Raw genomic sequence first — 22,782 nt, 5'->3', positions numbered from 1 at the left:
CCAAGCTCAGGAAGCTCCCGGGGCCCACCCTCAGGGGTCTTGGCCCATGAGGGGCACCTCAGGCCAGGGGTGGGGAGAATCAGATACTTGATTAAGTAGAGAATGGGGATATGGGCAGACCCTGCGGCTGGCAGCCTCCTGCCATGCCAGGCACATGATCCCTGTGGGAGGCTGTCCCCTCGGTCCTCAAACCCTATGCATTTGCTGCTGCATAAAGGCCCTGCCAGAGCAGTGGTTTTAAGGCACAAGAAAACCAGTGGAGGTTTGGGGATTCCCTCCCCACAGGATGCAGAAGGCACAGACATACTGTCCCCACAAAACCAAGAGATTGAGAGTGGCACCCCATCTCCCCAAGGTGAGCAAAGTGAGCAAGGTGAATTAGATTTATTAAAAAAAACCAACTGATTTTCACTTTAAAAAATTTAAATATCTGGTCTTTTAAGGTCATTTTAGCTGCTTTAAAAGTGGCTATTTTTTGGAATGATGGAAGTTGTGGCTGGGACCAACCAGCAGGTGGTCCTTGGTGGTGGGGCCTAGAGAGTGGACTTGGAGAAGGACACCCACAGGTAGTGATTCTTGCCAGGTTTGGCTGTGCAGGTGTATGAGTGTCTGTATGGCCTCCTCCACTGAGCCCATCTGGATCAGTGCCATCTTGCGTTCCTTCTGGAAGAACTTGAACACTTTGACAACTCCCCCAGTCCTGGAGAAGGGGATCCTCGGGTCATCCTAGGACAGGGAGGGCAGGATGTTAGAAAGGTACAGGCTGAGGGCAGAAAGATGTTTTGGAAGTTCTTGGAGACTGACTTCTCGAAGTGGTGCAGGGGTGAGTTCCCATAGTCCTTGGGGAGGCCCTGGTCCTTCTGGCCCGTGAAGGTCAGCTGCCATTCTGGTGCTTGGAGAATGTGACATGCACCAGCTTTGCACGCAGCTTGTGCCTGTTCAGGTGGCTCACGGCCAGCTGGTTCTGGCTCCCGTTCGCCATCTGCACCAAGGCGTTCTCCTTCTTGTTGAACAAAATCTTCACCTGCTGCACATCACCATACACACTGAGAAGAATAAACAAACTTTAGGGTGTGACTCTCTCGGGGTTGAGGTTGCTGAACAGCAGAACAGAATTTCTAGCCCCTGCCAGGCCTGGGATGCTGATCCAGCCAGCTGCTGCTGGCACTGATGGGAGGCCAGAGGGGCCAGAACCCTGAGCACATTGGGAACAGCGAGGCCTGCAGCTTGAGGAATGGCAAAGGTGGAAGGGAAACCAGCTCCTGAATACGGAAATCCTGACATTATAAAAGGTGCACCAAAGGTTGTGGCCATGATCTGGTCCAACGAGGGCTGGGTGTCACCAGAGAGCAGGTCAGGAGTGGTGTAGTCTTGGGCTCTTGTCCTTGTCGTGGTGCTTGACATTGAGGCTGTTAAGCCTAGAAAAGTCTACACCAAGTGTGCAGCAAGTGTTGTAGATGTTCTGCTGGTCCTGCACAGCTTGGTGTGCCCAGGGCATCCTGCAGGGGCCCTGCACAGCTTGGTGGGGCGGGCACTCCCGGGTTCGGCGTACTGCAGCAGTGCCTGGAACAGGCTGCCCTTGGTGAAAGTGATGATTTTCAGAACAGTGCGAAATTTAGAGCTGATCTGGTGAAGCATGTCCAGGGTGACCTGGCAAATTGGTTCAGCACGATGATCCTGAGCACCGGACTCTGGCCAGCCTTCGCCACCCCAGCATCCACAGCAGCCTGGAGGCAGCCAGTGCCAGGTTCCCTGCCTGAACGCAGTTCACCACCTGCAAGCCTGCCTGGGCCCATGTCTGGTTGGGTGAGCTGTTGGCATCAAGCTCCTTGTGGCTGGAGAGCTGGATGTAGAAGAGCTGGCTGGGAAACTCGGGCGTCACCGAGGCGCCGTAGTTCACTGTGGTGTTGGCTGCCTACTCCATGTTCATCTCAATGAAGGCCTGGTTTTTCCCTCCCAGCATCAAGAGGTTGGTGAACTTCCCCAGGGCAGTTTCAGGGAAATGACATTGCTCTCAGAGACATCACTGGGAAGCTTTGGGATGTGGATCACTCTGGAGGGCATGCCTACCCTTCTGTCGTCACCTTTGAACTTCTTGCTGTCATTTCCATTTGCTGCAGAGGCTGAGTTGCTGCTGCTCATGATAAAAGGTCCATTAGTAACACAGGCAGATAAGATTCGTCCATCCTGCTTTGTGCCAACTGCTGTGACTGGGACATTGCCTTCCATTGCACACAGGAGAGCCCCAGGGACGCGTGGAGGCTGGAATAGTCTCTTGCTTCTTATACTTCCCATCTTTTTCTTTCTTTTCTTTTTTTTTTTAGTTTATTTTTGTTACAGGTGTTTCTCCTTTTATACCCCATTGACACCCTCTTCCCCATCACCCCCCCACCCCATCCCCGGCTTTGTTGTCCATGTCCATTGGTTATGCATACATGCATATAAGTTCTGTGGTTTATCCCTTCCTTCCCCCCCACCGCCTCCTTTTCTGAGGGTTGTCAGTCTGTACCTTACTTCCATGTCTCTGGGTCTACCCTATTCCTCAGACTGTTATAATCATTATATTCCACAAATAAGTGAGATCATGTGGTATTTGTCTCTTTCTGCTAGGCTGGTTTCGCTTAGGATAATACTTTCCAGGTCCCTCCATGTCGTCTCAAAGCATAAGAGATCTTTCTTTCTTACAGCTGCATAATACTCCACTGTGTCTATGTACCACAGCATTTTTATCCATTTGTCTACTGATGGACATTTGGGCTATTTCTAGATTTTAGCTATTGTAAATAGTGCTGCTATGGACATGGGTGTACATATATTCTGTCTGATTGGTGTTTCAGGCTTCTTAGGGTATATTCCTAGAAGTGGGATCACTGGGTCAAATGGCAGTTTAATTTTTAATTATTTGAGCTAACACCATATTGTTTTCCATAGTGGCTTCACCAGTCTGCATTCCCATGAGCAGTGCACTAGAGTCCCCTTTTCTCCACACCCTCGCCAACACTTGTTGTTTGATGATTTGCTGATGGCGGCCATTTTGACAGGGGTGACATGATACCTCATTGTTGTTTTAATTTGCATCTCTCTGATGATTAGTGATGTTGAGCATTTTTTCATATGTTTCTTGGGCATTTGTATATCCTGTTTGAAGAGGTGTCTATTCAGCTCCTCTGCCCATTTTTAAATTGGGTTCTTTGTCTTCCTTTTGTTGAGCTGTATGACACTCTATATATATTGGAAATTAACCCCTTATCTGATGTATCATTGGCAATGATGCTCTCCCATAGAGTGAGTTGCCTTTCTAATTTGATGGTTGTTTCTTTTGCTGTGCAGAGCTTTTTAGTTTCATGTAGTCCCATGTGTTCATTTTTTCCTTTGTTTCTGTTGCCTTCAGTGATGTATCAGTGAAAATTCTGCTGTGTATGATGCCTACATTTTCTTCTAGGATTTTAATAGATTCATGGGTCACATTTAAGTCTTTTATCCATTTTGAGTATATTCTTGTGTATGGTATTAGTTGATGGTCTAGTTTCATTTTTTTGCATGTAGCTGTCCAATTTTCCCAACACCATTTATTAAAGAAGCTGTCTTTACTCCATTGTATGCTCTTGCCTCCTTTGTCAATATTAATTGAGCATATTGCCTTGGGTTCATTTCTGGGTTCTCTGTTCTGTTCCACTGGTCTATATGCTTGTTCTTGTGCCAGTACCAGGCTGTTTTGATTACAGTGGCTTTGTAGTATAATCTGATATCTGGTATTGTGATCCCACATACTTTGTTCTTCTTTTTTAAGATTGTTGTGGCTATTCGGGGTCTTTTTTGGTTCCATATGAACTTTTGAAGTATTTGTTCTAGTTCTGTGAAATATGTTTTTGGTATTTTTATGGGAATTGCATTGAATCTATAGATTGCTTTGGGTAATATGGACATTTTAATGATGTTAATTCTTCCAATCCATGAACAAGATTTGTGCTTCCACTTTTTTATATCTTCCTCTATTTGTTTTTTTAATGACATGTAGTTTTCTGAAAATAGGTCTTTTACTTCTTTGGTTAAGTTTATTCCTAGGTATCTTAATTTTTTTTTGCCGCAATGGTAAATGGGATTGGTTTTCAATTTCTCTTTCTATGAGTTCATCATTGGTGTGTAAGAATGCTGTCGATTTGTTGATGTTAATTTTGTATCCGGCTCCTTTGCCAAATTCATTTCTTAAGTCTAGTAGATTTTTGATGGAGTCTTTAGGGTTTTCTATGTATAGTATCATGTCATCTGCGAATAATGACAGTTTCACTTCCTCCTTTCCCATTTGGATCCCTTTTATTTTTTCTTTCTCCCTGATTGCTGTGGCTAAGACTTCCAGTACTATGTTAAATAAGAGTGGTGAAAGTGGGCATCCCTATCTTGTTCCTGTTCTTAAGGGAAATATTTTTAATTTTTGTCCATTGAGTATGATGTTGGCTGTAGGTTTTTCATATATGTCCTTTATTATGTCGAGATATGATCCCTCTATTCCCACATTGCTGAGCATTTTTATCAGAAATGAATGCGGGATTTTATCAAATGCTTTTTCAGCATCTATTGATATGATCATGTGGTTTTATTCTTCATTTTATTTATGTGATGTATCACATTTATTGATTTGTGAATATTGTACCAGCCTTGCATCCCTGGGATAAATCCCACTTGGTTATGGTGAATAATTTTTTTGATGTATTGCTGGATTCGATTTGCTAGTATTTCGTTCAGAATTTTGGCATCTCTGTTCATCAGGGATATTGGCCTGTAGTTTTCTTTCTTTGTAGTGTCTTTCTCTGGTTTTGGAATTAGAATTATGTTGGCCTCATAAAATGAGTTTGGAAGTGTTCCTTCTTCTTGAATTTTTTGAAATAGTTTGAGGAGAATGGGTGTTAGTTCTCTTTTGAATGTTTGGTAAAACTCCCCCGTGAAGCCATCCGGGCCTGGTCTTTTGTTTGCTGAGAGAGTCTTGATTACCTCTTCAATTTCTTTTGTTGTTATTGGTCTTTTCATGTTTTCTACCTTTTCCCGGTCAAGTTCTGGGAGACTATGTGTTTTTATAAATTTGTCCATTTCACATAGATTGCCGAATTTGTTGCCATATAATTGTTCATAGTAGTTGTTAATGATCCTTTGTATTTCTGTAGTGTCAGTTGTTACTTCTCTTTCATTTCTTATTTTTTGTATTTGGGTTCTCTCTGTTTCTTGGTGAGTCTAGCTAAGGGTCCATCAATCTTGTTTATGGACTGAAAAACCAGCTCTTTGTCACATTGATCCTTTGAATTGTTTTTTGGGTCTCCAAGTCATTTATTTCTGCTCTGATCTTTACTATTTCCTTCCCTCTACTTGCACTGGGATTTTCTTTTTGTTTACGTTCTACTTCTTTAAGTTGTGAGGTTAGATCATCAATTAGAAATTTTTCTTGCTTCTTGAGGTAGGCCTGTAGTGCTATGAACTTTTGTCTCAGAACTGCATTCACTGCATCCCATAGATTTTGTGTTGTTGTTTGTTCATTTTTATTGGTTTCCAGAAAGTTTTTAATTTCTTCCTTGACCTCCTCGATATCTCATTCATTGTTTAATAACATGCTATTTAGCCTCCATGTGTTCAAGTATCTTTGCATGTTCTTGTTGCAATTGATTTCTAGTTTCATGCCATTGTGATCTGAGAAGATGCTTGATATGATTTCAACCTTCTTGAACATGTAGAGACTTAGTCTGTGTCCTAATATGTGGTCTATCTTTGAGAATGTCCCATGTGCACTTGAGAAGAATGTGAATTCTGTAGTTTTAGGGTGTAATTCACTGTAGATACCTATTAAATCCATTTGGTCTAGTGCTTCATTTAGATTCTCTGTTTCCTTGCTAATTTTTTGTCTAGAGGATCTATCCAGTGATGTCAGTGGGGTGTTGAAGTCCTCTGCTGTGATTTTATTGCTGTCAATTTTTTTTTGAAGTCCTCCAGAAGATTTTTAATATATTTTGATGCTCCTATATTGGGTTTATATATGTTTATATATATATATATCTTCCTGTTGGATAGATCCTTTCAATATTATGTAGTGGCCTTCTTTTTCTCTAGTTATGGCCTTCATTTTGAAATCTATTTTATCACATATGAGTATTGCTACCCCAGCTTTTTTTCCTTTCTGTTTTCTTGGAAGATTTTTTCCCATCCTTTCACTTTCTAGCTATGTGAGTCTTGTGTTGTGTGAGATGGGTCTCTTGTAAACAACTTATATAGTCGAGTTGTGCTTTCTTATATAATAAGCTACGCTGCGTCTTTTAATTGGAGCATTCAATCCATTTACATTTAAGGTGATTATTGATATGTAATTACTTATTGCCATTTTTGTTTAGTGTGGTTATATTTCCCTTTCTATTTCTTCTAGTAATTACAGCAGTCCTTTTAACATTTCTTGCAGTGCTGGTTTGCTGCCAATGTATTCCCTTAGCCTTTTTTTTTTTTTTGTCTGGGAAGCTTTATATTTGGCCTTCTGTTTAGAATGATAGCCTTGCTGGGTAGAGTAGTCTTGGATTCAGATCCTTGTTTTTCATGACCTTGATTACTTCATACCATTCCCTTCTGGCCTGTAGTGTTTCTGTTGAGAAGTCAGCTGAGAGCCTTATGGGGATTCCTCTGTAGGTAACCTGTTGCTTCTCTCTTGTTGCTTTTAGGATTCTCTCTTTGTCTTTAATTTTTGGCATTTGATTACTATGTGTCTTGGTGTGGTCCTGTTTGGGTTCTTCTTACTTGGGGCTCTCTGTGCTTCTTGAACTTGAATGCCTTCTTCCTTCACCAAATTAGGGAAGTTTTTGTCACTATTTCTGCAAATATATTCTCAAACCCTTGCTCAATTTCTTCTTCTTCTAGGACTCCTATGATGCGAATGTTATTACGTTTCCAGTTGTTCTGCAGTTCTTTTAAGCTGTCTTCTTGTTTTTTCAGTTGTTTTATTTTTTTTTCTCTCTGAATGGTTGATTTTTTCTACCTTATGTTCTAATTCACTGATCTAGCCCTCAGCTTCCTCTAGTCTGCTGTTTAGACCTTCTAATGTGTTCTTTAGTTGTGATATGTCATTTTTCGTTTCTTCTTGGTGGTTTTTAATTTCCAATTTGTTGATTTTCAACATTTCTATGTTACTCATGGTGTTGATGTTCTTACTCATCCTATTAATCTTTTTCAAGATTATTGCTCTGAATTCCAGCTCTGTTAACTTGCTTAACTGCTCCTCATTTGTTTTATCTTTGGTAGATGTCTCTTGTTCTTTCATTTGGCATTTGTTTCTTTGTTTCACCCTTTGGGCTATCAGAGGGCTTTGGAGCCTGCCAAATTTTCCCTGTGGGTGTTGGTTCTGCTGTTTGTGGCTCCCTCCCCTGGATTTGGATGAGCAAGGGAGGACCCACGTTAAACACCACTGTCAAGTCTTAGTTTTCTGGTTATAGTTGCTAGCACAGGAATGGTTCAGTTATCCTCTAGCTTTTTGCCTAGAGGTTATCAGTAGTGGTTACTCTAAGAGTCTTGGGTTCTCAGTTGAATGAAAAACTCCCTCAGGTGCTCAGTGTACGGGGATTTTCCGAGGGCGGGGCAGATGCTGGTTGTTAATTAGCCTCAATTTGCATTTTAATGGCCCACCTAGGTGGGGTTGAATCTCTGAGGGAAGCACCACCGCCTCTCCCCAGAGCCCTGGGAAGGAGTAAGATGGCCACCGTCCTGTGTGGCTGCAACTCAGCAAAAGCTCTGAGTGCCCTTCAAATCCCGAGTGTCCCCACACAGTTTCTGTTGAGTTCACCCTCCCTCTGCCGGAGCCCAAGGTGAGTGGCTGTGGCTGTTTTAGCATCTTTCCTGGCTCTGCGCTGTGGAGCTGCTTGGCAGTGTAACTCGAGGGTGCTGCTCCCAGCTAAGACTGCTGCTGTCCATGGGCTCTCAGCCCCCTTCTCATGCCTCCGCAATCCTACCAGGATCGAGTCAGTGTCCCTGGTTATAAGGTCCTCACAAGCTGCTTTTCAGTTGCTTTTTCCTGATGATTTGTCTGTATTTTAGTTGTAATTCCAGTTTGGTCCTGAGATACGATCTGTGTAGCTTCCATTCACTCTGCCACCATTTTGGAATTGTTATACTTCCCATCTTAAATACTACTGGGTTACATGCAGTTTCTCTGTGATTTTAAAAACAACTCTACATATCAGAATTACTGTGCTTACACATTAATTACTAATTATTTGAAGGTTTTTTGTTTTAGATTTTTAGTACAGGAATTGTGTCATTTTTTGTTTTTTAAAATAATTTTTAAATTACCTGACCAGAAACCTAGTTTTTTTTTTTTTTTTACTTTATTTAAAAAAATTATTTGTAATTATAGTTGACATACAAATCATATAGTTGCATGGGTACAACTTAGTTATTTAACATTTATATACCTTACAGAATGATCACCAGAGTAAATCTTATAACCATCTGTCACAGTACATAGTTGTTAAAATATTATTGACTCTGTTCCTTATGCTGTATAGTATATCCCATGACATTAAATTTTTGTAATACATTTAAAAATATTATTTATTGATTTTAGAGAGAGAGGAAGGGAGGAGAGAGATAGAAACATCAATGAGAGAGAACATCGATTGACTACTTCCTGCATGCCCCCCACTGGGGATTAGGCCCACAACCTGGGCATGTGCCCTGACCAGGGATCGAACTGGCAACCTCTTGGTGCATGGGTCAATGCTCAACCACTGAACCACACCAGTCAGGTAAATCCCATGACATTTTATAACTGGGCGTTTGTATAACTATGTTTTACTCACTTTTATAGCCTAAACACTTAGCACAATACCTGGCATGTAATAGGTGCTCAGTGAATGCTTATTGGATAACTATTGTTAACTATTTTTAAAATAAAATATAACAATACTAAATTCATTTAAAATTCAACATGATAGATTCTTATATTCAAATTAAGCAATAACTTGAGATTCTGGAAATACCTGAAAGTAGTTTGGGAAGGAAGTTTGGATTGAAGGGCTTGGCTGGTAAGAGCAGTGAAGTGTCTCATCACTCTGCCCAAGGGACTCCTCCTGTACGTTGGCTTCCTTAGCACTCTATGGTGTCTAATTGTGGTAGTCCCCTATCTTACCTTGTAATTTTGGTCTGCTTGCTGCTTCTCCCACTATACTATAAATGCAGTGAGGGAATGACTCATAATTTTAATTGTTTTCTTATACACAATATGTGTTCTTTCTAGTAATGCTTCGTGAATAAATAGTGGAAATAGGTTGGCAGGAATGAGGTGGAGGCCCTAAAGAACATTCCATGACATCTTGACATTTCCTGGCATTATAACCCCAAATAGAGAAACACATATCTAAATGGTAAATATCCACTCAAATTCAAATATTCATGCAAAAATTGTTTAGGAAGTGTGTCTTCTTTATTTTTTTTTAAGAAGATGCATATACCTATTCATTTTAAAATAAATTTTCTTAAAATAAACACTTCATTACAAGGTATGACTATTTACTCACTGAAGAAGACAGGAACCGATAAATGCAGGTAGACAAGGCTTCAGACACTCATTTTGTTTTTCCAGGCACTTCTGCTAAAAATACACATATTGGAAATGCAGCTGTTAGAAGGCACATCACAGTGATTATAGAACTCCACATTAAAAGCTCTCATTGCTTAATAACCAATTTCTTTTAAAACAAAGAAGTAGCTCTTAGATCACAGTCCATGAAATTCAATCAGTGTTTGTCATCACCCTGCCCATTTGCCTTCAACTCCATTGTTATTCACATGTCAACACACATGTGCTCATGCTCACCACAAGCTTACACATATACACACACATGCACATGCACCATTTCTTTGTTGATGTGTAACCTACTATATATATATTTTTTATTTTTCAATATTTTTTCAGTGATATTAAATATTATTTTTATTAGTTTCAGATGTTCAGCATAGTGGTTAGACAACTATATATAATTTACAAAGTGATCCCCTTAATAATTCAAGCACCCCACCTGATACTATATGTAATTATTACAATATTATTCACTGTATTCTCTATGCTGTATCTTCCATTCCCTTGACTATTTTGTAACTACCAGTTTGTACTTTGTAATCCCTTCACCCTTTCACCCACCCCCTATATCTGACAACCATGAGTTTGTTCTCTATCTTGAGTCAGTTTCTATCTTTTTGGTTACTTTGCAATTAAGTTCCATGTATAAATTAAATCATATGGCATTTGTCTTTCTCTGACTGCCTTATTTAATTTAACATAAAACCCTGTAGATATATCCATGCTGTCACAAATGGTGGCATTTTATTCTTTTTTATGACTGAGTAATACTCCATTGTATATATGTACCATAGCTTTGTTATCCACTTGTCTATCAATGGGAACTTGGGTGGCTTCCATATCTTGGTTATTGTAAATAACACTGCCATGAACACAGATGTGTATATATCTTTTCTAATTAGTGTTGTTGTTGTTGTTTTTTTATCCTCACCCGAGCACATTTTTCCATTTTTTGTTCAGATGGAGTGGGAGGGAGAGAGAAAGAGAGAGAGAGAGAGAAACATCGATGTGAAAGGGACACATAGAGTGGTTGCCACCCACACGACCCATCCTGGGTTGGGGACAAACTGCAACTGAGGTACATGTCCTTAGTGGGAACCAACCCGGGTCTCTCTGGACCACAGGCCAACACTCTAACCGCTGAGACAAACGAGCCAGGGCTAATTAGTGTTTTTGATTTCTTCAAATGTATACCTAGAAGTGGAATTTCTGGGTCATAAGGTAGTTCTATTTTTAATTTTTTCAAGAACCTCCTTACTGTTTTCTGTAGGAGCTGCATCCATTTGCAATACCACCAATAGTGCACAAGAGTTCCCTTTTCTCCAAATTCTCACTAATACTCATTGTTGGTTGATTTATTGATGATAGCCATTCCAACAAGTGTGAAGAGATACCTTATTGTGATTTTAATTTGCATCTCTCTAATGATTAGTGATGTTGAGCATTTTGTCATATGTCTATTGGCCATCTGAATGTCCTCTTTGGAGAAGTATCTATTCAGGTCCTCTGCCCATTTTAATTGGATTATTTTGGTGGTGGGGCTGGTGGTGAGTTGCATGAGTTCTTTATAAATTTTGGACATTATCCTCTTATTGGGTACATCATTGTGGAATATCTTCTCCCATATAGTAAGTTTTTATTTTTTGCTTTGTTGATGGTTTCCTTTGCTATACAGAACATGTTTAGCTTGATTTAGTACCATTTGTTTATTTTTTCTTTTGCTTTCTTGGGGATATATATTTTAAAAATGATGATACTTTTTTGTTTGTTTGTTTTTCCATTGTTTCTCTTGTCCTAGAATCCTGAAACACCAATCAGAAAGAATATATGCACCCCTATGTTCACAACAGCACTATTTACAATACCTAAAATCTGGAAACAGCCCAAGTGCTCATCAGTAGATGAGTAGATAAATAAAGCTGTGGTACATTTACACAATGAAATACTATGCAGCTATATAAAAGAAGGATCTCTTACCCTTTGGGACAGCATGGAGGGACCTGGAGAGTATTATGCTAAGCAAAATAAGCCAGTCAGAGAAAGACAATTCTCATGATCTCTCTTATATATGGAATCTAACATACAAAATAAACTCACAAACAAAATAGATCCAGAGACATGGAACTGAAGAATTTCAGAGGGAAAGGGATGGCAGGAAGAGATTAACTAAAGAACTTATGTACAAATATGCATAACCCATGGTCACAGACAATAGTGCAGTAAATAAAGGCCTGGTGCAGGGTGGAGAGGGACAATGGGGAAAAAAAAGGGGGACATCTGTAATACTTTCAACAATAAAGCTAAATTTTAAAATAATGTTTTTACTAAGAGAAATGCCAGAGAGCTCACTGACTGGAATTTTATGGTTTCAGGTTGTATATTTAAGTTTTTAATTTATTATGAGTTCATCTTGTATATGGTATAAGGATGTGGTCTGGTTTTCTTTTTCTTTTTGCATGTATCTTTTCAATTTTTCCAACAGTATTTATTGAAAAGACTGTCTTCACTCCTTTGTATGTTCTTGTCTTCTATGTCATATACTGATTGACCATATAGGTGTGGGTTTATTTCTGGGCTTTCTATTCTGGTCCATTCATCTGTATGTCTGTTTTTATGATAAACCATATTGTTTTGATTACTACAACCTTGTGTTATAGTTTGATATCAGGTAGCATGTTACCTACAACTTTGTTTTAGTTTCTCTCAAGATTTCTGTGAATATTTGAGGTCTTTTGTGGTTCCATATAAATTTTAGGATTATTTGTTCTAGTTCTGTGAAAAACACCATTGGTATTTTGATAGTAATCATATTGAATCTATAGATTGCTTTGGATAATATGGACATTTTAACAATGTTTATTCTTTCTATCCATAAGTATGGTTTGTTCTTCCATTTATTTGTATCTTCAATTTCTTTTTTCAATGTCTTGCAATTTTCTAAGTACAGGTATTTTACCTCCTTGATTAAATTTATACCTAGCTATTTTATTTTGCTTTTTGATACAATTATAATTGGAATTTTTTTCTTAATTTTTGTTTCTGAGAGTTCATTAATGGTGTTTAAAAATGCAATAAAGTTTCAAATATTAATTTTACATCCTGCTACTTTACTGAATTTATTAGTTCTAGTAGTTTTTCGATATCTTTTTTAAGGTATGCTTTATTGATTTTTTTAGAGAGATAGAAACATGGATGTAAAAGAGAAACATTAATCAGCTGCCTCCTGTACGCCCCCTACTGGGGATCGAGCCTGCAACCCAGGCATGTGCCCTGACCAGGAATTGAACCATGACCTCTCAGTGCATGGGACAACACTCAATCCACTGAGCCACACTAGCTGAGTTTGGTGGTATCTTTAGAGTTCTCAGTTGCCCTGGCTGGTTTGGCTCAGCGGTTGAAGTGTTGGCCTGTGGACCAGAGAGTCATGGGTTCAGTTCCCACTAGGGGCATTTACCAGGAAAAAAAAAAGAGTTCTCTGTTCAGTATCATGTCATTTGAAAATAATGAAGTTTTACTTCTTCCATTCCAATTTGGATGACTTTTATTTTTTTTTCTTGTTTGAGTGCTATAGCTAGGACTATAGAACTTCCAATACTATGTTGAATAAAAGTGGTGTGGACATCTCTGTCATATTCCTTATCCTAAGGAAAATTATTTTAGCTTTTCTTATTTGAGTATGCTATAGCTCTGGATTTGTCATATATGACCTTTATTATGCAGAGGTGTGTTCCCTCTATTTCCACTTCACTGAGTGATTTTATCATAAATGGGTGCGGGATTTTGTCAAATTATTTTTTGACATTTATTGATATGATTATATAATTTTTATGCTTCATTTTGTTTATGTGGTGTCATATTAATAGATTTGTGGATATTGAACCAACATTGAATCTCAGGAATAAATCCCTCTTGATCATGGTGCATGATATTTTCAACATATTTCTGAATTCTGTTTGCCAATATTTTGTTGAGGATTTTTGCATGTATGTTCATCAGGAATTTTGGCCTATAATTTTTTAAAATAATGTCTGTGTCAGGTTTTGGAATCAAGACCAGGATAATGCTGGTCTCAGAAAATGAGCTTGGGAGCCTTCACACCTTTGCAAATTTTGGGAATAGTTTGAGAAGCATAAGTGTTAATTTTTCTTTGAGTGTTTGGTAAAATTCACTGTTGAATTCATTCAGTCCAGGACTTTTGTTTGTTGGGAGGGTTCCCCCCCCCCATTTTTTATTTTTATTACTGCTTCAATTTCATTGGTAGAAATTGATTTTTCAGATTATCTGTTTATTCTTTATTCTATCTTGGAAAACTATGTTTCTAGAAATGTATCTATTTGTTCCAGATTGTCCAATTTGTTAGCATATAATTGGAGTATTTTTATAAAATCCTTTGTATTTCTGTAGTGTCAGTTGTCACTTATCTTTCATTTCTGATTTTATTTATTTTAATCCTTTGTTTTTTTGGGTTTTTTTTTTTTTGCAAAGTCTAGTTAAAGACTGAGGAATCTTCTCTGTCTTTTCAAAGAACCAGATTTTTGTTCATTAATCTTTTGTATATTTTAGACTGTTTTGTTTATTTCCTTCTCTGATCTTTCCTTCCTTCCATTCACTTTTGGCTTTGTTGTTCTTTTTCTAGTTCCTTTAGGTGTAAGATTAGATTGTTTATTTGAGACTTTTCTTGTTTCTTGAAGTAGGCTTGTATTGCTAATAATTTTTTCCTTTTGACTGCTTTCATTGGGTTCCATAGATTCTGGGTTGTTGTATTTTCATTTGTCTCCTGGTACCTTTTTATTTATTCACTGACCTTGTTTACCCATTTATTATTTAGTAACATGTTAGTTAGCCTCAATGTGTTTGTGTGCTTTTCATTTTTTTTCTTGTAATTGATTTCTAGTTTTATACTATTTTTGTTAGAGTAGAGACTTTATACAATTTCAATCTTCTTAAATTTATTAAGACTTGTTTGTGTCTTATCATGTGGTCTTTTCTGGAAAAAGTTTTATGTGCACTTGCAAAGAATATATTTTTCTGCTTTGGGGTGAAATGCTCTAAAAATATCAATTAAATCTATATTGCCTAATGTATCATTTAAGGCCACTTTTTCCTTTCTGATTTTTTTTTTCTGGAAGAGCTATCCACTGATTAACTGCTCTTGGGGTAGTAAAGTTTCCTACTATGACTATATTATTGTCTATCTCTCCCTATATGTCCATCAGTATTTGCTTTATATATTTAGGTGCTTCCATGTTGGGCACTTAAATATTTACATTGGGCACTTAAAGGCTTATATCCTCTTGTTGGATCGATCCCTTTTTTTATGTAATGTTCGTGTCTGTTTCTTATTATGGCCTTTGTTTTACAGTCCATTTTGTATGATTGCTACCCAGCTTGTTTGTTTGTTTCCATTTTCATAAATATCTTCTTCCATTTCTTTACTTTTGGTCTATGCATGTCTTTCTATCGAAAATGGGTCTGTTGTAGACAGCATATATATATGGGTCTTGTTTTCTTATCCATTCAGCTGCCCTATCCTATGTCTTTTGATTGAATCATTTACTCCATTTGCAGTTAAAGTGATTATTGACAGATAATGCAGTTATTGACATTTCATTATTTATATTTATCCTCCTGCCCTTTTCTTTTCTTTTCTTTTTTCTTTTTTTTATCATCATCTGAGGACATTTTTGCATTTATCTTCAGATAGAGTGGGATGAAGAGAGGAAGGAAGAGAGAGAGAGAAACATCAATGCGAGAGAAACACATTGACTGGTTTCCACCCACACAACCCCAACCGGGGCCGAGGACAAACTGCAACCAAAGTACGAACCCTTAGTGGAACCGAACCCGGGACTCTCTGGTCCATGGGCCGACGCCTTAACCACTGAGCTGAACATGCGAGGGCTCCCCTATTTTTTTCTTAAAGAAGTCCCATTAACATTTCTTGTATACTAGTTTGGTGCTCTTTTATCTTTTTCTTGTCTGGGAAGGTCGTATCTTTTCTTCAATTTTAAATGAAAACCTTGCTGGTTAGATTAGTCTGGGATCTAGGACCTCGTTTTTCATTGCTTTGAATATTTTATGCCAATTCTTTCTGGCCTAAAAAGTTTTTGTTGAGAAAGCAGCTGATAGTCTTATGGGAGCTCCCCTGTTGGTAACTAATGGATTTTCTCTTGCTGCTTTGAAGATATTTTTTGTCTTTAACTATTGGCATTGGCATTGTAATGATGTGTTTAGTTGTGGGCCTCTTTGGGTTTATCTTATTTGGGACTCTCTGCACTGCCTGCACTTGTGTATCTTTTTTTTTTTTTCACAAGGTTCGAGATGTTTTAAGTCACTATTTTTTTAAAAAGGTCCTCAATCCCTTGCTCTTTTTCTTTTCCTTCTGGTACTTTTACAATGTGAATGTTGTTTCACTTGATTTTGTATCAGAATCCATTTAAAATATCCTCCTTGCCCTGGCCAGTTTGGCATGGCAGTTGAAGTGTTGGCGTACAAACCAAAGGGTCTGGGGTTTGATTCTCGATCAAGTTCATGTACCTGGGTTTCAGGTTCGATCCCTGGCCCTGTTTGGAGGAGTATGGGAGGCAATCAATCAATGTGTCTCTCTCACATTGATGTTTCTCTCTCTGTCTCTCACCCTCCTTCCTCCCCTTCTACTCTATCTAAAAATCAATGGAAAAATATCCTTAAGTGAGGATTAAAAAATATATCCTCATTTCTTTCGATTTTTTTTCTTCTTGCTATTCTGATTGGATGATTTTTACAAGATTTTATTCAAAATCACAGATTAAATCTTCTGTTTGATTTAATTTACTGTTGATTCCTTCTAGTGTGCTCTTTATTCCAGTTATTATATTCTTCATTTCTGACTGTTTTTTTGGGGGTGGGGGCTTCTATGTCTTTCTCTATGTTTACTTTCTTTTTAAGTACTCACTGAGCCCATCTATTTTTTGCCTAAGTTCCTTGTGCATATTTATAACCAGAGTTTTGAACTCTAAATCCAGTAGTTTGCTTGCTTCTATTTTATTTCTTTTTCTTGAGTTTTTTTTCTCTTCTATTTGGCATAATTTTTTGTTGTTGTTTCCCTATTTTTGCTGCCTCTCTGTGTTTTTTTTTTCTATGTATTAGGCAGATCTGTTACATCTCCCTGTCTTGGCAGGGTATCCTTATGTAATAGATGTCTTGTGGGTCCCACTGGTACAATTCCCCTAATCACCTGAGCCAGATGTTCCAGGAGTGTCCTTTGTGTTCATTGTGTGCACTTTACTGTTGTAGTTGAGCATCGATTGCTGTTACCATATTAGTGGGTGGGACTGGCCCTCAGACTATATTGGCCTCAACCATAGCATATGAGCTGCTATGCAGAGGCTGATACAATGGAGTGGAATTTGGCCCAGCTGGGTCTGGTGTTTTCCAAGAGCTCCTTTTAAGGGGGTAGCTCCTTGAACTAATCTGGTTGTGCTCTGTTGTGGTCTGAAGCCAGCCAATAGGTGTGTTGGTTATGGGACCCCTTGGGGGAGCACTCCATTGCACATCATTGTCAGACACTGCTTGTAACCATCTGAAGGTTACCTGTTAGGAGCTACAAAGTTATCTACAACTGATAGCTGTCTCTGTGGGGCCTGAATACATGTGGGAGGGTCCAAGCTAGAAACGGATGCTGGCTACCACTAGTACCAGCCTCAGGGCAGGTAAGCAAAAGGCCCAAAGCACCCTGAAAGCTGTCATTACCTGCCTTCTCCTTATTGGTCTTATTTACTGAAAGAGCCTCGGGCAGTACAGGAGTTATGTAAAGCAGGGTCTTGGGGAGTCACCAGGTGGAGCCTGAGGCCACTCAGCAAAAATCTCAGGGTACACTGAGACCAGCTGCCACCTGCCTGGGACCTGCAGACCTATTCTGTAAACAAGGGTTTTAGGAATTCATCAGGTTGGAGCTAATAGAGTGTCTTCCTCATCACCCTAAAGACAGTATTGCCTAGTCATTATATATACATTTAAATTTACAATAATCCAAAATTACAGCTAATTTTCTCCCTAGAAAACCAATGATTTATTTAACATATACTTTATATGTTTAGTCCAAAGAAATAGTCATTTTTTTTTTTTTATGAATTTTTATTTATTTTTTTGTTACAGATATTTTACCTTTTTACCCCATTGGCACCCCCCACCCTACCCCCCCTCCACCCTGTCCCCGGCTTAGTTGTCCATGTCCATTGGTCATGCATACATGCATATAAGTTCTGTGGTTTATCTCTTCCCACTCCCCACCCCCCATCTCCTCTTCTGAGGGATGTCAGGCTGTGCCCTACTTCCATGTGTCTGGGTCTACTGTATTCCTCAGACGGTTATGTTCATTATATTCCGTATATAAGTGAGATCATGTGGTATTTGTCTTTTTCTGCTTGGCTTCTTTTACTTAGGATAATACTTTCCAGGTCCCTCCATGTCGTCTCAAAGGATAAGAGATCTTTCTTTCTTACCGCTGCATAGTACTCCATTGTGTATATGTACCACAGCTTTTTTATCCATTCGTCTACTGGTGGACACTTGGGCTGTTTCCAGATCTTAGCTATTGTAAATAGTGTTGCTATGAACATGGGGGTACATATATTCTTCCTGATTGGTGTTTCAGGCTTCTTAGGGTATATTCCCAGCAGTGGGATCACTGGGTCAAATGGAAGTTCAATTTTTAATTTTTTGAGGTAGCACCATATTGTTTTCCATAGCGGCAGCACCAGTCTGCATTCCCACCAGCAGTGTATTAGAGTCCCCTTTTCTCCACACCCTCGCCAACACTTGTTGTTTGATGATTTGTTGTTGCCAATGATGTATCAGATAAGGGGTTAATTACCAATATATATAGAGTGCTCATACAACTCCACAAAAGGAAGACAAAGAACCCAATTAAAAAATGGGCAGAGGAGCTGAATAGACACCTCTCCAAACAGGACATACAAATGGCCAAGAGACATATGAAGAAATGCTCAACATCACTAATCATCAGAGAGATGCAAATTAGAAATAATCATTTTTATCTAAAGTAATAAAAAAAACTGGAGCTAAAAAATTTAGTTGGAAGGTTGTTATTAAAGTGCAGATAGATTACAATGAGGATCTGAACTATAACATTTTTTTTTATCCTCACCTGAGGACATTTTTCCATTTTCTGTACAGATAGAGTGGGAGGGAGAGAGAGGAGGAGAGAGAGAGAGAAACATCGATGTGAAGGGACACATCGAGTGGCTGCCACCCGCACGACCAACCAGGGCCAACGCTCTAACCACTGAGCCAAACCGGCCAGGGCTGAACTATAACATTTTAATAATGGTCAAGATAAAGTTGAGGAAGTGGATTTGAGACATCCTTGTGAGGTTAAATTGGTCAAGTAATTAATGGGTCTATGGTATGAAAGAGATAAAAGAATCATAGGTTACTTTTCAGATTCCTAGCTTGAGTGTCTAGACCACTGATAGTGACACTAAAGTAAGAAAAATGGAAGGATAACAGATTTAGAGGAGAGAGACAGTCAAGATGCATTTGGATGTATTAGTCTGAAGCTCTAGGGGTTTCTTTGAGCTGAAATTATAGCTTTTATAGACATCAGCATATACAAAGAGTATAGAGCATCAAAAAGCTGTGGGCCAAATGGCACACTTGTGGAACCCAAAAACTTGAGGATGGAAAAAATAAGGGAAACCTACAAAGAAGAGAAAAAAAAAAAAACAAAAAAAACCCCAAAAAGGTTTAAGGTCAATCAGAATATCCAAAGAAGAAAGGGTTTTAAGATGGTGGGAGAGGTAAACAGTGCCAAAAATATATTGGTCCAGTAAGAATAGGACCATCATATTCACAATTTTTAGGTAACTAATGACTTTAGCAGCAATGGTTTCATTAAAGTGGTTTATGAGATAACTGGGTCTTTAGACAGTGTAGACAATTGTAGACTATTGTTTTGAATCTGTTGGGTGACATGGTGCCTAATTTACTACAGTAATTACAAAGACAGAAAAAGAAAAATTTAAATTATATTTTGTAGAGTATTGTTTAGTAAATTATTTTTAAAAATACAAAATAGGTAAAGCATTATCTAGTGGACCAAACCTCTTAGCTTGTGAGCAATCATTTGCATGTTCCTGCTGTATAAAAGATAGTTTCTCTCAAAAATTTTCTTTATTCCATTCCAATTGAAGACATAACTCCTAAATCACCTAAAGATTACTAAGGACACACGTTCTTTTTATTATGTTTATTGCAGAATGTGTAGTCTCCAGATGTTCAGAGCTTCTGATTAATGGTAATGATTACATGCCACAGTGAAAATAGTGGAATACAGAATACTTAACATATATTCTGTAGCAATATGTTCAATTTATTTTCATCAACATGAGAAAAAACAAGCCATGAAAAGTAGATTATGTCCCTTGGAACTTGTATTAGGTATAGGAAATTCAAGTGCCGGGGGTCTACTGACTTTTCTCCTGGCAAGAATATTGCTGGAGACAAAGGTGAAAGGCAACAATTTAATCATCTGTAAAGGAAAAAAAATGGAATCAATAGAAAAACATTATTTAAAAGGATGTTTTCTCTTTTTTAACTGCACCTCCTTTCTTCTGTAAAAACCTTTATAAGAATGCTGGTATTTTAGAATGTCATTATTTGTTACCCTCTGGATGTGATCTGTCTTGTAAGGAGCTAAATTCATCAGGAGCAAAGTATTTTGTGAAGTTAAGTTGTGCCTGAGTGACTTCCAGTGCTAAATTGTCATAAACACTGAGGTGTTAATGAAGGATTGCTTGGAGACTTACAGTGTCCTCAAAATGCCAGCTTGAATCTCAACAATTATAGGCTCTCAAAAGCAAATTTTTACTGCTAGATGGCAGTTAGTTTACCGTTGTCAGGCTAGGTCTGTGCTCCCAGCCGGTTTCCTCATAAAGGCTTTTCGGCTCTCATGATATTTCAGCATGATGTTGAAGATCAGGGATCTGGAGGCCAGAAAGACCAGAGTTCTGGCTCTGCTGCTTACTGTGTATAACCTTGGAAATGTTCCTCAGAGTCTCTCTACACCCATTAAATATGGGAAGAATGATAGCACCAATGGAGTTTGAAAAAGGATTAAATAAGAAGAGTGCTTAACATCTAACAATTATTCAATGTTAACCTTATTTTTTTTCATTCATATCATATCTTGTGGACAGATTGACATAACCATCATGTTCATCATCATTATCATCATCCCTCACTAACATCAACCCCTGACCTTAATTGAAGGCTTGTTGAGAGCCAAACACCAAAAATATAATGAAAAAAAGCAAGAAACATAAGATTACCCTTCAGGCTGGACAATCTAATTAGGGAGCCATGCCATGCAAGGGCACATACCAAACAAAGGGCATATATGTTTTCTGCAGTGTGGACAATGCAGAAAAACAATGTCTTAGATACATGGTCATTGTATGAGTGACAGAGAGGACTTCTGTATAAGAGATGAACAAGAAGAAAGAAGGAGAATGAGCATTGTGGATAAGGAGAAAAGCATGAGAAAATCTGAGAGTAAATAAATGTATTTCGGACATGTTATCTAGGCAGCATAACTGCAGCAGAATAATGACACCGGACAAATGGGAGATGAATGTAGAGAAATAGACTACATCCTTTGCAATAGAAACTAATTTTAGAATTAATCTTCTCTAAGAGGCATTATTTACCTGCATTGTCTAATCTGGGCACCAGAATTTTTATTTAAATGGTTAATTCAGATGCATCCAGCCTATGTATTTATAACAATACCTGAAAATGTCTTAATCTAACACTTGATGAAGACTACAAAAATATGTTAAAAGCAGCAACAAACATTAGTAGAAAAGATCAGATATTTAATATAGAGCATATTTGAGTTTAAATTCTACTCCTTTTATTTTGTAGATCCACACTTGAATGATATTTCAGGAGTTCTGAAAGTTAAGTGAGACAATGAATGGCACTCTCTGAAACAAAGGAAAGTCTTGCGAAATGTCAACTTCCATCATAGTTGAGAATAAGAACATTCAAGCTACAGAATAAGAAAAACATAGCCAATTTGAGCATAATTATATACAGCAATATAGTATGAATATATGCTGTGTTATAAACCGTTCAATTCCTTGTTGCCAGAAATGTGGGAAAACCTTTAGCCAGGCTTGTGTTCAGTGGTGGCCTGCTCAGTTGTTCTCATCTCGAGAACTTCGTCTTGATTACTTCAGAATCTGCTGATCTTATTCATGCCACCTGCTGGTGTTCTCTTAGAATATATAAGACACACACATACACATGTAGAATATGCATATACATATATAATAGTATATAATGTGATGGAGTTAATGTGCACAAAATTCAATGTAATTCTGGTTGTATCCCTGTATGGTAAAGGAATGAGTGAGAATTAAGATGAGAGCAGGGAGAGGCACACTGAGATATAAACAGAGACTGCTAATCTTCTGCTTTTCAAGCATAGTAGTGGGTAGATTGATTTCCATCATTTTCTTAAAATATATCCATGTATAAATGTTACACATGTTTTCTTTCATTTCAATATTTAATAAAAACTGAAAATAGGGATAACAGTAACTATCTTATGACGTTAGAAAACCACCACAAACAATACCTATGCAATGTAGCACATTGTTCACCTGACAGAACGTAGGAACTTTTCAATAAATATGTGTTGCTGATATTATTGTTGATATTCCATGTCTGAACTCTTCCTCTTCTATTACGGATTTTTCACTAGAGTTACTTTCTAATATATTTCATCAGACTCACTCTATTTTACTGTCAAGATACATTACCATATTATTACTATTTCTTGGAAGAGGTTCTCTACTCCCTTATTTTAAATAAAAGTGGCCCACATCTTGAAAACACCACATTACTGTAATTACTGTAGATATTACTCATTCATTGTAACTCCAGTTTCCAGGCTCAGGCAGCAGCAGAAACAAGAGATTTTTATTGTGTTATCATGCTACTTAAGACCATTCTAAAATCTTTTTTCAGTTGCCACTCTCTTCTGACTCAGACCAACATTTGACATGATACAACACTCTTCCCATCTTCCCATCATCATTATCTATTGACCATATTTCTAATTTTATTACCACAGCCTTTTTTATTTTGGACCTTCATTATTTCTCTCTTGGGCTATA

The 22,782-nt window shown here is 38.0% G+C and overlaps 1 pseudogene; it reads right to left on the bottom strand.

The window, feature by feature from the left end:
• Window positions 1-533: 533 nt before the first annotated feature.
• LOC118622764 lies at window positions 534-2,229 on the bottom strand (annotated as a pseudogene).
• Between the last annotated feature and the right edge of the window lie 20,553 nt (window positions 2,230-22,782).

This window comes from Molossus molossus, unplaced genomic scaffold (genome assembly GCF_014108415.1).
Source record: "Molossus molossus isolate mMolMol1 unplaced genomic scaffold, mMolMol1.p scaffold_m16_p_9, whole genome shotgun sequence".
NCBI classification, from domain to species: domain Eukaryota; kingdom Metazoa; phylum Chordata; class Mammalia; order Chiroptera; family Molossidae; genus Molossus; species Molossus molossus.
This window is presented reverse-complemented; position numbering and strand designations above follow the sequence as displayed.